Source organism: Solanum lycopersicum, chromosome 7 (assembly GCF_036512215.1).
Source record: "Solanum lycopersicum chromosome 7, SLM_r2.1".
NCBI classification, from domain to species: Eukaryota; Viridiplantae; Streptophyta; class Magnoliopsida; order Solanales; family Solanaceae; genus Solanum; species Solanum lycopersicum.
In genome coordinates, this window is record NC_090806.1 from 36,861,140 (window position 1) to 36,874,990 (window position 13,851).

Genomic DNA, 13,851 nt, shown 5'->3' on the forward strand with positions numbered 1-13,851 from the left:
GTATTGGGACTACATCTCTTATCTTCCTGATGAAATATCAAGACGGGCAATCATGGCTACGACGGTACGTCACGCACTCCATAACCCCACACTAGGTCAGAATCCCCCATCTTCCTCTAGCAGCTGCACTAAGATGCGACTTACGTACCATCACGGGCACGACAGAGCTTCACAAGCTGTGTAAGTGGTACTTTTCTGCATTTCTTTCGCAAAAACCTATGCATTCATCTTTTAGACAGATTTGCTGCAAATAAAGAGAAACTTATATAAAAAATTAATACAAAAAAGATTTTGGACACACTAATCTTAAGGAAAAAGCAATTACCGTGAAACCACGGTATATCAACACCCTCAACTTAAAATTTTTGTTTGTCCTCAAGTGATGCACTATGACTCAATACAAAATTTTTGTACAATAGTATCCATGTTTTATCTTTCGCAATAATTTGGCTATCAATCCCGATCAGTCTAATCATATTTATGCATGCTATCACTATTAGGCTTTAATTATGTGAAATTAGACCATGACACAGACACACCATGCATTTACACCTATCCTCTTCAATTGTTCACCGAGGTGCTAATATTACCTGTATTGCAACTATTGTCCTCACTTAAAAATAATATCCTCATTTTTCACACAATGATTTCAATCTGAGTATAAGGATTACTTTTCAACACTCACTCTCAGAACAAATTCACACTCATTTATACATATTGCCATAAACTTACCCTTATTTTCACTACTTTTAGTTCGCTATACAACTCTTAGGATCACGATAGGACATTAATAGCTTGTAACATAGGCTCAGGATAAGATAGGGTATATTTAGGTATACAATAGTAACTTTTTCCCTACTTAACATATCAGATAAACATACCACTTTTTATCACTTTATTTCGCTCGGTTCCTCATATTTTTTCACTTCGCTTTTCCCTTATTTCTTCATTTGTGTAAGTGATTATCTTCTTTTCTTTCTTGTATTTATTGTAACAAATTTTCACTTTTTTTTCAACTGATTCTTGAGTAAATTTACTTTTATTCTTTCTCTCTCTTTGTTCTTTCAACCCCACTTTCAAGACCATTCCTCTTAATAGCACCCTCCACTCATGGCTTTGCCATGTACACAATACCCAAAGTTGAGTCAGGGCCATAAAAAGGGTTGTTTAATGTATTGGCCACACTCAACTTATGCTTTTGGCATAAGCTGAGGTGCACATGTCCAAGGAGGGACCAGAGCCAACACATTATTCTTAGAAAAGATCAGTTGGGGTGAAAAAGAAAGGTTTAGTTTAAGCTCAAATCATTTGGATCAAAGAAGGATTAATTTCATTTAGTTTTCTTTTATTTAGGCGAAAAATGGTCTATTTTAAACAAGGTCCAATGACCCTTTCCTAATTGTCTATTACAGATTACTTTTAGCAGGACTAAATAGGAATGTTCTCGCTCAGTACAAATACTGAACTATTTAATTATGACTCACACTCACTTTACATCCCATTACTCTACTAGATTATCAGACACCTAGTTCGAATTTTAGACATAGGTTCATGCAGTGGTGTACCTCTATGTCATGCTTAGACCCACACATTTATGAATTACTATGCCTAGTCATGTATCATTTTAATTTCATCAGGATATTATTTTAGCCATCATGCTTCAGAATTAAACTGTGTACATAAGTTATAGACATGCTGGTTCAACACTAAAAATAATCAGTCTCTTGTGGAAGAAGAAAACAGGCAAGAAAACCCAAAAAGAGGATAGTGAATTGGGCTACTCAGGCTTCACCCTAGCACTGATTTTCCATATACCCCACCACCAACAAAAAGACATGCAGTTGTCCCCAATGCATACAAAAAATTGAAATACAAGAGTAGTAGTTGAAGCATACCTGGGGCGCAAAGCGCCAACGATCAACAAGATGGTTGGTCCAGTTCCCCGGAACCCACTACCTCTATAGTTTGGACACCCTCTGTAGTGTCTTCAGCATCAAAAGCACTATCAGCAGGGCCTCCCGCTATCTCCACATTTCTTGAGATAGATTCCCCACCTGCTGACTCTACGGCCCTCATCTGACGCGTCTTCTCATCAGAAAGCAAGGCTCTCTTCGCAGCCTCAATCTCACGGTGCTCCTTCTTCCGTGCTCGATCCTCATCCTCCTCTCGACCCCTACGCCTCTTGGCATGCTCTCAAGGGGGAGGTGGTGGAATCTCAAAAGTGGGAAATAAGGCCGCCATCATTGTGTCTTCATCAAGCTTTGTGGAAGGGGCCTCAGACTTAGGCACCCTAGCCTCTAAGATCATATCAATATTTGCGCGAAGGATGGCGACCGCATCCTGAAGGGTTGATACCTCTACCTTAGGGGATGGTCGGTCTAGCTCCCGCAACTCAAAAGCGCCCAAGTGCTCATGAACCTCAGCGATCTCTGCTCTGTGTGCTGGACAATTTTACGCTCCAAGCGCACTTCTACCTCAGCAATAGACCTCTACATCCAAGGATGGATATGTTGCAGAAGTGTAGCAATCTGTTTCTCTAATTTCTTTACCCTAGAAAGCGGGACAAGAGCGAGGAAAGGGCTGAGCTAGAGGAGCTCAGGGTAGTTCTACTACCCGGGATAGATATGACCGGGGTAGTGTCAGTGGAAGCCGTCTGCATAGCTGTGCGGTCCTGTGCTACTATATCACCCAGATTGTCACCAAGTGGAGGTAACTCTTGACGGGTCCCTCTTCATGGAGCCAACTCATTGGCCTCATCAAAATAACATGCACGGGAAAGGGTAAGTAGTTGTTACCTTAAAATCCCTTTCGTGCATGACCGCCTGTTGAAGCCAAGCAAAGTCCACCTCAAACCCGGCTATCATTGCCGCTATCAGTACGGCACGATCCCATGTGACTATATTATCAGCGGCTGTGGGGGAAAGGTAGTTGAAGACGATCAACCATAAGAACTTCGCTGAGAAGGTCAGTTTAGCCTTAGGAATAGGGTCTCTGACAACAAGAATGGTTCTTCAAGATGGACCATCGTGGGAACAACGTTCCGTGTAATGTGTCCGTTGGTGGACACTTTGAGAAAATTAGACAGTGGGGTGTTGGGGATGTTTGGACAGACCCAATGACAGTCCGTCGTGGGTATGACGGTCCTTCATCAGGGTCTCGTTCTGTAATTCTGGGATAGAACTGGGGATGCCCCATTCATTCCCTATGATCCAAATGGAATTTATAGTGTTTTAAACTACATTTGTCTAGCCCAAATACCTAGTAAACTAGCAATGCTAAAGCTCCTATTTCTAGATTTTAAACAAAGCAATTTTGAGGATTCTCAACCTAGGTCGGAGAGAATATGTATTAAAGAATGAACCCATCGATAAAAAATAGGCTAATACTAATTGATAAACAAAAATGCAATGTAAATGGGTAGAAATCAGAGACACATACCTGAGAACTTGAGAAGAACAAGCGAGGAAGGTACTTGGTGACCAAGTAGAGAACCACCACAACTGACTCCAACTATTAGAGAGTGGTTTTTAGAAATTGGGGAATTTGGGAAAATGATCGGTTGAAAGCAAGAGAGATAAGAAGTTTGAAGTTTAAAAGGGAGGGAAATTGGAGGAAGAGGGAAGGAAATGGGTGAAATGAAGGGGGTGGGGTTTGTAAATGTTAAGAACATTTAAAAAAAACCCACCCAGCTTGGGTCGGGTACGCTTCATTAATGGCGCGACCGCGACAACGGTCCATCGCAGTTGTGAGGGTCCGTCGTTGGTTCCGTCGTGTGTGCCCTAGTTTTGAAAATAAATGAAAGACGTACTTTGCATGACGAATTAATACGAAGGTCCGTCGCATGCATGAAGGTCCGTCGATGTATCCGTCAGTGACTGTTGCAGAGTGATTTTCTGTAGAATTTCCTGGTGATGTGCAAGAAAATTTAAAACCCATTAGTAGAAAATGCTACCATTACTAAAAAGAAAATCTATAGGTATTTGGTTGCCTCGAAACAAGCTCCTAATTTAATATCGCGGCACGACTGAGGACAGTTGATTACTCAGCCTTTATCAAGATGGTATGCCTCTATCACTTCATTCACCGATGTAGTGTGCCCGAAAGAGAGTTTTATTCGTTCTCCATTGACCTTAAACCACACTCCTTCCTTTGTTTCTAACTCAACTGCTCCATGATGGAATACTAGGGGCCAGTCCATTTAGGCTTGAGCTTGCCCGGAAGCCAACACAACCTAGAACACTCTAAAAGCACCAAATCCCCAACCATAAACTCTCGTTTTCACAATTTAGGTCATCATAGTTCTTCATCTTTTCTTTGTAGGATATAAAAGATACCGATTGTAGCTCACCACTCTAACACATGGACCTACAAATGTTGAAGGTCGCTTCTTCATTGTTGAACAAAAATTTCATCTGCCCCTTTTCCATATCAACTAAGGTTCTACCCGTAGATAGGAATGGCCTCCCAAGAATAATCGGCACTTCAATCAACTTCACAATCATGAATAACAAAATCTGCTTGAAAATGAATGACTCCACTTTTACTAGCACATTGTGGAGTATCCGTATAGGCCTTTTCACTGTTCGATCAGCCATCAGTATGCACATTGTAGTGGGGTTTGGGTCACCCAAACCCTACTTCTTGTAAATCGATAGAGGTATGACATTTATTCTTACCGCCAAATCACATAATGCTTTCGCAAAATCTAATGACCTGACTGTACAAGGAATACTTAACGCACCCGTATCTTATTTCTTTTATACGAGACATCTTGTAGCAATAGCATTATAATGCTACATTCTATCATCATTCTCGAAACTGACCGATCTTTTCTTTGTAATTAGATCCATCATAAACTTGGCATAACCGTGCATTTGTTCTAGAGCTTCTACAAAAAAGACATAGACAGAAAGTTGCTTCAACATTGTTATAAAACGCCGATATTTACTGTCCTCGGTCTTTTTCAGTAATCTCTTAGAAAAGGGTGGTGGTGGTCTAGCATGGGAATTACCTTTATATGGACTTTTGCATTTTTTCCAGTGTTATCTTATGCTTCACCACTACCCTCTACCACCTTATCATTATCCTTTATCACCTTTTCCTCATTAGACGGCATAGGTGGGTCAATGGTTTGCTTACCACCCCGAGTAGTGATTGCAATACAATGTGCATCATTTTTTGGATTTTGGACATTATTGCTAGGTAGAGTTCTCGATTGAGGTGTGTTCACAGTCGCAGATAATTGGGCCATTTGCAACTCGATCTGCTTAATCGGTATTGCATGTGTATTGACTTTCTGCCTTGTACCCCCTAAATAACTCCTTAACTCTTTAATATGCTCATCATTAGCATCGAACCTCCTCATCATTTTGTGCAACATATCTTCAACTCGGGCAATACTATCTCCACCTTCCCTTAGAGTAACTTCACGATTTAGAGGAGGGACATAGGGCCCATTCCTATCATTTCTGTTACCGTAGTTACCCCTGTTAAAGTTGTTGTCGCCGTTGTATTTTACAACTCGAACATAATGACCCTGATGGTTATTGTTACAATAGATCCGAACTTAGTTCCCTTCACCTTGGAGCTAATATCTTGATATGAGCTTGGGCACTCAATCGAAAACCCCCCGTCTGATTATTTACTGTATAGGAATCCTCCGCATAATAGCATTCATCATTTTGTTATGGTTGTTTAGACAAGTACTTAAGTGCATATATCTTTTCTTCACCCCCAATTGACATGTTTTATTACCAATCCAAGCTCTGTTCTCATATGATCCATATCTTCACGAATATCATCTGGGGTGGGTTGTGAGTGGATTGCACTGCGAAGGTATTTCTCCCAGCATCTGACTTCCTAGAATTCCAAGCTTTGTTGTTACGAGAGATTTTCTCTAACTTTTTAGAAATCTCTGCATAAGGACACTCCCCATAAGAACCAACCACAATAGTATCCAACAATGCTTCATTATTATCATCTTGTCCCAAATAGAAGTATTCCTTCAGTGACTCATCATCTATGCGGTGATTGGGGACGCTTCTAAAAAATGAGGTGAATGTATCCCAAGAACTACTAAGTGACTCTCCTTGTAGTGCCACAAAGTTGTTTACTCTATCTTTGTTGTTTAGTTTCGTGGAGACCGGGTAGTAGCATGCTAAGAAAACGTCCCTTAGTTGGTTCCAAGTGAAAATTTAGTTATAAGGGAGCTTAGTGAACCAAATAGCAGCCTCTTCCGTAAGTGACAGAGGAAACACTCTTAGACCTATTACTTCCAAGTCCAAGTAAGGCCTCCCTACACAACTTTTACATACGGACCTTACTTTAGCTATATGTGCATGTGGATCCTCAGAAGGTAGACTTGAAAAACAACCTCAAGAACTGAGCATTTGCATCATGCTACTAGTTAACAAAGAGGTGTGGCCTAGTGGTAGAGTGGACAAGACAAGTGGTCAATCGAAGTCTGCTATATTTTCATAGTCTCTGTAGTATTCTTGGGGCCGTGGAGCGGGATTTTGTCCCCTCTATTTGTTTTCACTCGAAGCATCGGGTAGCAACTTACCATGAACATCAACCGGAGCTGAGATGTTCTGGTTTGGATCATCTTCATTAATTCCCAAGTTTAGATTCATGTTTCGTAGTGTACGCTCTAATTCGTGGTCGTAGGAAAACAAGGGTTCTCTTCCTCTCCGTGTATTTCGCATACAAGGATGATGGTTCAGCAAAAACTAAAAAGAAAAAAATAAAATAAAAAATAATATTGACTAAACTATTGTAATAAGTTTAATTTAATCTAAAGGCTACTTTCCCCGACAGCGGCGTCAAAATTTGATACGCTCAAACACACTTCTAATATAAAAAGTAAAGAGGTCGTATAAAGTAAAGAACCCAACTAATTAGTTTTGGATCGTTCCAACGAGGAAAATAGTTTAGACTTAACTTTAATCTATTATTACTACTATTTAGTCAATTATTTATTTCATTCTAAAGAAAAGACAATAAAAGGGGGGGGGGGTTTCTAATTGAATGAAAATAACTATCTAACTTAAAGGAGAAAACTAACAGCTTCAAATGTTGGAGTTTAATCAATTAATAGAAGTAACTAGGGTTTATGTGTTCCCCACAAGTTTCTAACTTGATAATTCTAACTATAGCAATTCTTTCCTAGTATCTTGCATGCAATGTGATAAGCTATGTATTTCTAAATCCTTGGTCCGGAATCTAGAAAATTTCACTCTGCACCTTAGTTTGGCTACTTGTGTTGCTATACTAACCCTTACCTTTACCTCATATTAAGCATCGTATTCCATATTTTACTATGTTATTACCTCGTACCAATCAAGAATAGACTATTAGATAGTATACATTAAATCTATGTTGATAATTCTTTTCCTCTTATCTACCTCCTTGGTCCGGCAAGTAGAATTAAGGCGAGTTCTAACGTTGGTCATCCGTTAAAAAGACTTCTAAGTGAAAGAATTATCAATAGATGCAAGACACTATTCTAGAATTGTTATTTTAGTTAGGTTTTACCTCATTATTTTCCTATGGTTCCCACAACCCTAGTTATGGAGTTTATTTACCCATAGTCATAATCACAATATTACAATATGTAATATAAAAATTCATGCACTTACTTCAATGAGAAAGATTAAATCCAAAACTTCACTTGATTAATCAACAAAAATCACCAACAATCAATTACTGCAATCAATTGAAGACTAAAGATTCTCCAAACGTGTAAGAATAATCACCAATTCTAATCCACAAAAGAAGCTTAAATCCAAGATAACTATATGAAAATCTAATACCAATGAGTCTAACCCCAAAAATGAGGTTTTCAAACGATTTATAAAAGAATAAAAACCTAATTAAATAAGGACTTTATCGTTCCATACTTGTGAAATTTCTTCCCTGCTCTCTTCATTACCCTCGACAGCAGGTATGATGGATTGTCACAGGCACAACGGTCCGTTGGGGGTCTCCGTTCCATAACACTTGAACTCTTGGATGTTGGGTATTGGGACTACTTATCTGATCTTCATGACGAACTAGCAGGACGGGCCGTCATGGCTACGATGGTCCGTCACGCACTCCGTAACCCCACACTTGGTCAAACATCCCATCTTCCTACAGCAGCTGCACTAAGATGCACCTACGGACCGTCACGGGCACGACCGATCGTCACATGTTCCATAGGTGGTACTTTTCTGCATTTCTTGCTCAAAAACCTCCGCATTCATCTTTTAGACAGATTTCCTACAAATAAAGAGAAACTTAGATAAAAAATTAATACAAAAAGGCTTTTGGACACACTAAACTTAAGATAAAATCATTAAAATACATTGAAACTACGGTATATCAGCCTCCCCATACACGGGGCAATAGTTAAGCTCGCCGATTGACACAGCAAAGGCAATGTCTTGACAACCTTTGGGTCCTTCTTGTCGGGACCTTGTGAAGCCATATGGGAGCTTCCAACGTAAACATTAACATTAGCAATTGAAGGACCATCCACATCAGTATCACCCAAAACGATTACACGCAACACGTCCAAACATGCTAGGTACCAATTAGGCGCACATGAATGTATCAAGGGCTAATTTTTGAACATCTTAGATGTTTGACCTCAAAAATTCATGAAACTCTATACACTTCTTATAAACATTTTTATAACACTTTTAAGGACCTCATAATCACATTACACACACATAAGAAAATAAAAACACCTAAGTCCCCTTAGGTGACTAGTCGTCGAATGTCTTGGTCCCCTTCACGTTTGACTTCCAAATGACTTCAAATAACCCAAGAATACTTTAAGGCACTGTATTAACAAATTAACAAGAATATATGCACAATTGAGGCTCTACACAACCAACCTTTTTTGAGGGTCTTATAATATCCCCCACATGGAAACATTCGTCTTCTAATGACACTTTTAGAAAACATTAATCACAACAAAGACTTCAATGAACCATAGAGAAGCTCACAACAGTCATAAAATCTTCATATAGAAGTTGATGCACCAAACGTACAAGAAACAAAATTCAAACCATTAATAACTTAATTTAGCATAGAAGCAAGCAAAACTTTTATTCACTCACTTTTTAATGCAACAAACACATAGGCTCTTATCATGTTCATAGGAGGTACATCCTTCTCCTATTCATGACGTGGTCATCATTAAACTTCATTTTATTTAAGATATGCTCATTTAAGGTGACACACAGGCAGATTCTTACAATACTCAAAAGCCATTTAAGCAGTCATACTTCAATGCACATACTTGAGTTTATTATATTCACAATGGATTCTCATTAGTTAGACCCAGTGCTATGAGGGTCATATTCAACCATACAATATTTTGTTTTATCCATTGCAGAATGTCCTTCTTCTCAACAAACGTACATTTTTCATGAGTTCATACCCAAGCAAATGCACAAAGGTCATCTTTAATGTACCATGAGAATTTCTCAATTTTTAACCATGGCTTGCTCATGTTTTCTTCCTAGTGAAATCTAAATTGTGTATCACCCCAAGACCAAAAAAAAAGGATGTAATTACCCAAAAAGTCAAGTTCTAATATAGAAATAACCTTCACAGTAATCATCATTTGGGAAAAAATAACACAAATCATAGGCAATCGCAAGGACACCAGCTAATCATGCCTTCACTTTTCAAAAGTTCTCCTACACTCATGTTTTCCAAATCATAGAAGTCACATAGTTTTCAAGACACTCAGCATATTTCATTTTAAAGAGGCTCAATTTCTCAATACAAGGCCAAGCTTTACACATTAAGAATGACATTAAACATGCTTCTTACTTTATCTCATCAAGCTAAATGCAAGACTAGCATATCAAGATGCACAATCAACATGACAAAACTATGAAGTTAATCAAAAAAATTTTACAAGTACTTTAGAATCTTAAAAAATACTTTAAAGATAGTTTCAATCAAGACATACCAAACATACAGAGTTCATGCAATTCGTACTTTAGACAATACTCTTATCATGAATAAGCTTACTAAGACTTCGTATCACGACATAAGCTTAAAACTCCTAAAATTCTCACAAGCCACGTCTAGTAGAGTATTGGTCATTTGTGTGAGTCGCGACATATCCATGGAAAATAGGCTATAGGACAATAAAGTTTCATTCTATTCATTACTCTTTAATTGTTTACCAAAATTTATCTCCATAAGGTCTCTCTCTTATTAACTTTTTCAAGTGTCTTCTAGGTATGATTGTTTATAAGGAGACATGTTTTTTATGTTTGAGGGAGATAAAAGGTGAATTTCGATGTTAAGATGATTTTTTGTCTAGAAGAGTAAATGTGTGTCACGACCCAAATCCGGGCCGCGACTGGCACCCACACTTACCCTCCTATGTGAGCGAACCAACCAATCTAAACCTTAATATTTCAATGTAATATCAACATAAAGTAATGCGGAAGACTTAAACTCATTAATAAAAACAAATTCAATAACTATCAATATTCAACATCTATTATTCCCAAAACCTGGAAGGCATCAGCACAAGAACATCTACTTTAAACTATTAATTCTAAGAGTTTCTAAGAAGCTAAAAATACATAAGAAGCTAGTCCATGCCGGAAGTTCAAGGCATCAAGACATGAAGGAGAAGATCCAGTCCAAGCTAGAAGCGTTAGCTCACCCTGAAGATCCGGTGTGACTAAGACTGGCTTGAGTTACTGTTGAGTCGAAGATGACGGCACGTTTGCTGCACTCCACAAATAACAAGAAGAAAACTTAAAAGTAGGGGTCAGTACAAAACACGGGTACTGAGTAGATATCATCGGCCAACTCAAAATAGAAAACAGTATGTATTAAGCAATATCATAAAATCAACTAATATCCTTAGCATGCAGCATTTACAGTTACCATAACCCTTTGTTACAACACCAAGCACATCAATGAGGACTCACACCTCCTCATCATACTCATTTGGGAATTTAGTTCATTAGATTGGATATATTAACATATTTCAAGATTCATTATCTTTATTCCCCTCGTGTCGGTACGTGACACTCCGCTCCTCAATATACTATCCTGGTGTCGGAACTTGACACTCCGATCCTCATTCTATCCTTGTACCTGAACGTGGCACCTGATCCATATTTTATCCTTGTGTCGGAACATGACACTCCGATCTTCATATACTATCCTGGTACCGGAACGTGGCACCCGATTTATATTCTATCCTGGTGTCGAAACGTGACACCCGATCCTCATATACTATCCTGGTACCGGAACGTGGCACCCGATCCATATTCTATCCTGGTGTCGAAACGTGACACTCGATCCATGTTCTATCCTGGTACCGGAACGTGGCACCCGATCCATATTCTATCCTGGTGTCGGAACGTGACACCTGATCCATATTCTATCCTGGTACAGGAACGTGGCACCCGATCCCCTAATCTCACTACTTTCATTCATCAAGCCTTCTTTTATACCAAGGCATCATCATTAAAAAAGTAGATTAGGGTTTCTTTTCAATATTTGGGATTCAATAGCTTCATCATGCTTATTTATTCATAATTACATAATCACATCATTCATGCAAGCATATAATTAAGCATATAGAAGGGTTTACAATACTACTAACACATATCATCCACTATTAAGAGTTTACTATGAATAGCATGAAAACCATAACCTACCTCCACCGAAGAGTTGAATCAAGCAAGAATTTTCCCAAAGCTTTGTTTCTCCCTTCTCGTTCGATTCTTTCTCTCTCTCTTGTTCTTTCTATTTTCTTTATTCAAACCCTCTTTCTTTTACCCTAATTAGTATATAATTAAGAATAAAAGATGGCAATAATACCCCACTAATTAACTTAGGGTTACCTCTTTTAACCCCTCAAGAATTTTAGTTATTAATATAACCCCACGAAATCTATAATTAAGGAAAGAATAGTCCAAAAACGTCCCTTAAAACATCACCAGAAATCCGACTCTGCCTGGGATTTGCGCAACCTGTGACGGGCCGTCGTGCCTGCGACGGTCCGTCCTGCAGGTCGTCACAAAGTTCTGAGAATGGATTTTCACTGAAGTCTCTGTGACGGTCCGTCACTCCTGTGAAGGTCCGTCCTGCCATTCCGTCACGAAGTTCAGAGAGTCGATTTTCAGTACCCAATTTCAGATTTTCTAAGTGTTTTGAAACGAGACCCTGCGACGGTCCGTCTTGCCCTTGACGGTCCGTCGTGGGGTCCGTCGCTTCTGCTAGTTTTTCTTGAATTGATGTCTGTTGCTCAAAACGACTAAATAGGTCATTACAATAGATACCAATTTACCCATCGTTCATCCCCGAACGATCAAAATAAGGAAAACAAGGGCGAAAAGGAGTACCTGAATCTGTAAACAGATGTGGTATTTTTCTCGCATATCCACCTCCTTCTCCCAAGTAGCTTCTTCAACGGGTCGATTCTTCCATTGCACCTTGATGGATGCAATCTCTCTTGACCTCAACTTGCGAACTTCTCTATCTAAAATAGCAACAGGCTCCTCCTCATAAGACAAGTTCTCATCAAGCAAAATTGAATCCCAACGGATGATGTAGTTTCCATCTCCATGGTATCTTTTCAACATCGACACATGGAATACCGGATGCACTCCGGACAGCCCTGGAGGAAAGGCTAACTCATAAGCCACCTCTCCTACTCGCTTAAGTACTTCAAATGGTCCAATGTACCTTGGACTTAGTTTACCCCTTTTACCAAACCGCATCACCCCTTTCATTGGTGAAACTTTCAACAAGACTTGTTCACCCTCCATGAACTCTAAGTCTCTAACCTTTCGATCTGCATATTCTTTTTGTCTACTTTGCGCCGCTAGAAGCTTTTCTTGAATAGACTTCACTTTCTCTATCGAATCCCTCAAAAGGTCAGTACCCCAAGGCGTAACCTCAAATGCGTCAAACCAACCAATGGGAGACCTACATCTCCTACCATACAATGCTTCGAATGGAGCCATATCAATGCTTGAGTGATAGCTATTATTGTATGAAAACTCCTCTAAGGGTAGGAAGCTATCCCAATGACCACCAAACTCTATCACACACGCACGAAGCATATCCTCCAACACTTGAATCGTTCGCTCAGACTGACCATCGGTCTGAGGATGGAACACAGTACTAAGGTCCAACCTAGTACCCAATTCCGCATGCAATGTTTTCCGAAACTTAGAAGTAAACTGCGTACCTCTATCTGATATGATGGATAGTGGAACCCCATGCAATCGCACCACTTCCGAGATGTAAAGTTTGGCTAACTTTTCTGCATTGTAAGTCACCTTGACCGGAATGAAATGAGCAGATTTAGTTAACCTATCAACAATCACCCAAATGGAGTCATACTTACCCATTGTCTTCGGAAGACCAACCACAAAATCCATTGCAATTCTTTCCCACTTCCATTCCGGAATGGGCATTCTCTGAAGTGTTCCTCCGGGCCTTTGGTTTTCACACTTTACTTGTTGACAGTTTGGACACTTGGCAATAAAGTCAACAATATCACGCTTCATTCTACTCCACCAAAAGTGTTGCTTTAGGTCACGATACATCTTGGTTGCACCCGGATGTATAGAATACCTTGAACTATGAGCCTCTGTCAGAATAGTGTTGATCAAATCATCGACGCGGGGTACACATACCCTTCCCTTGATTCTCAAAACACCTTCCTCATCGATTTGTGCTTCCTTAGCCTCTCCTCGCAATACATTATCTTGAATTCTTCGCAGTTTCTCATCATCAGACTGTCTTCCCTTAATCTGGTAAAGAAAAGAAGATCTTGACTCCACAGAAGCCAACAATCCTCCCTTCTCATTT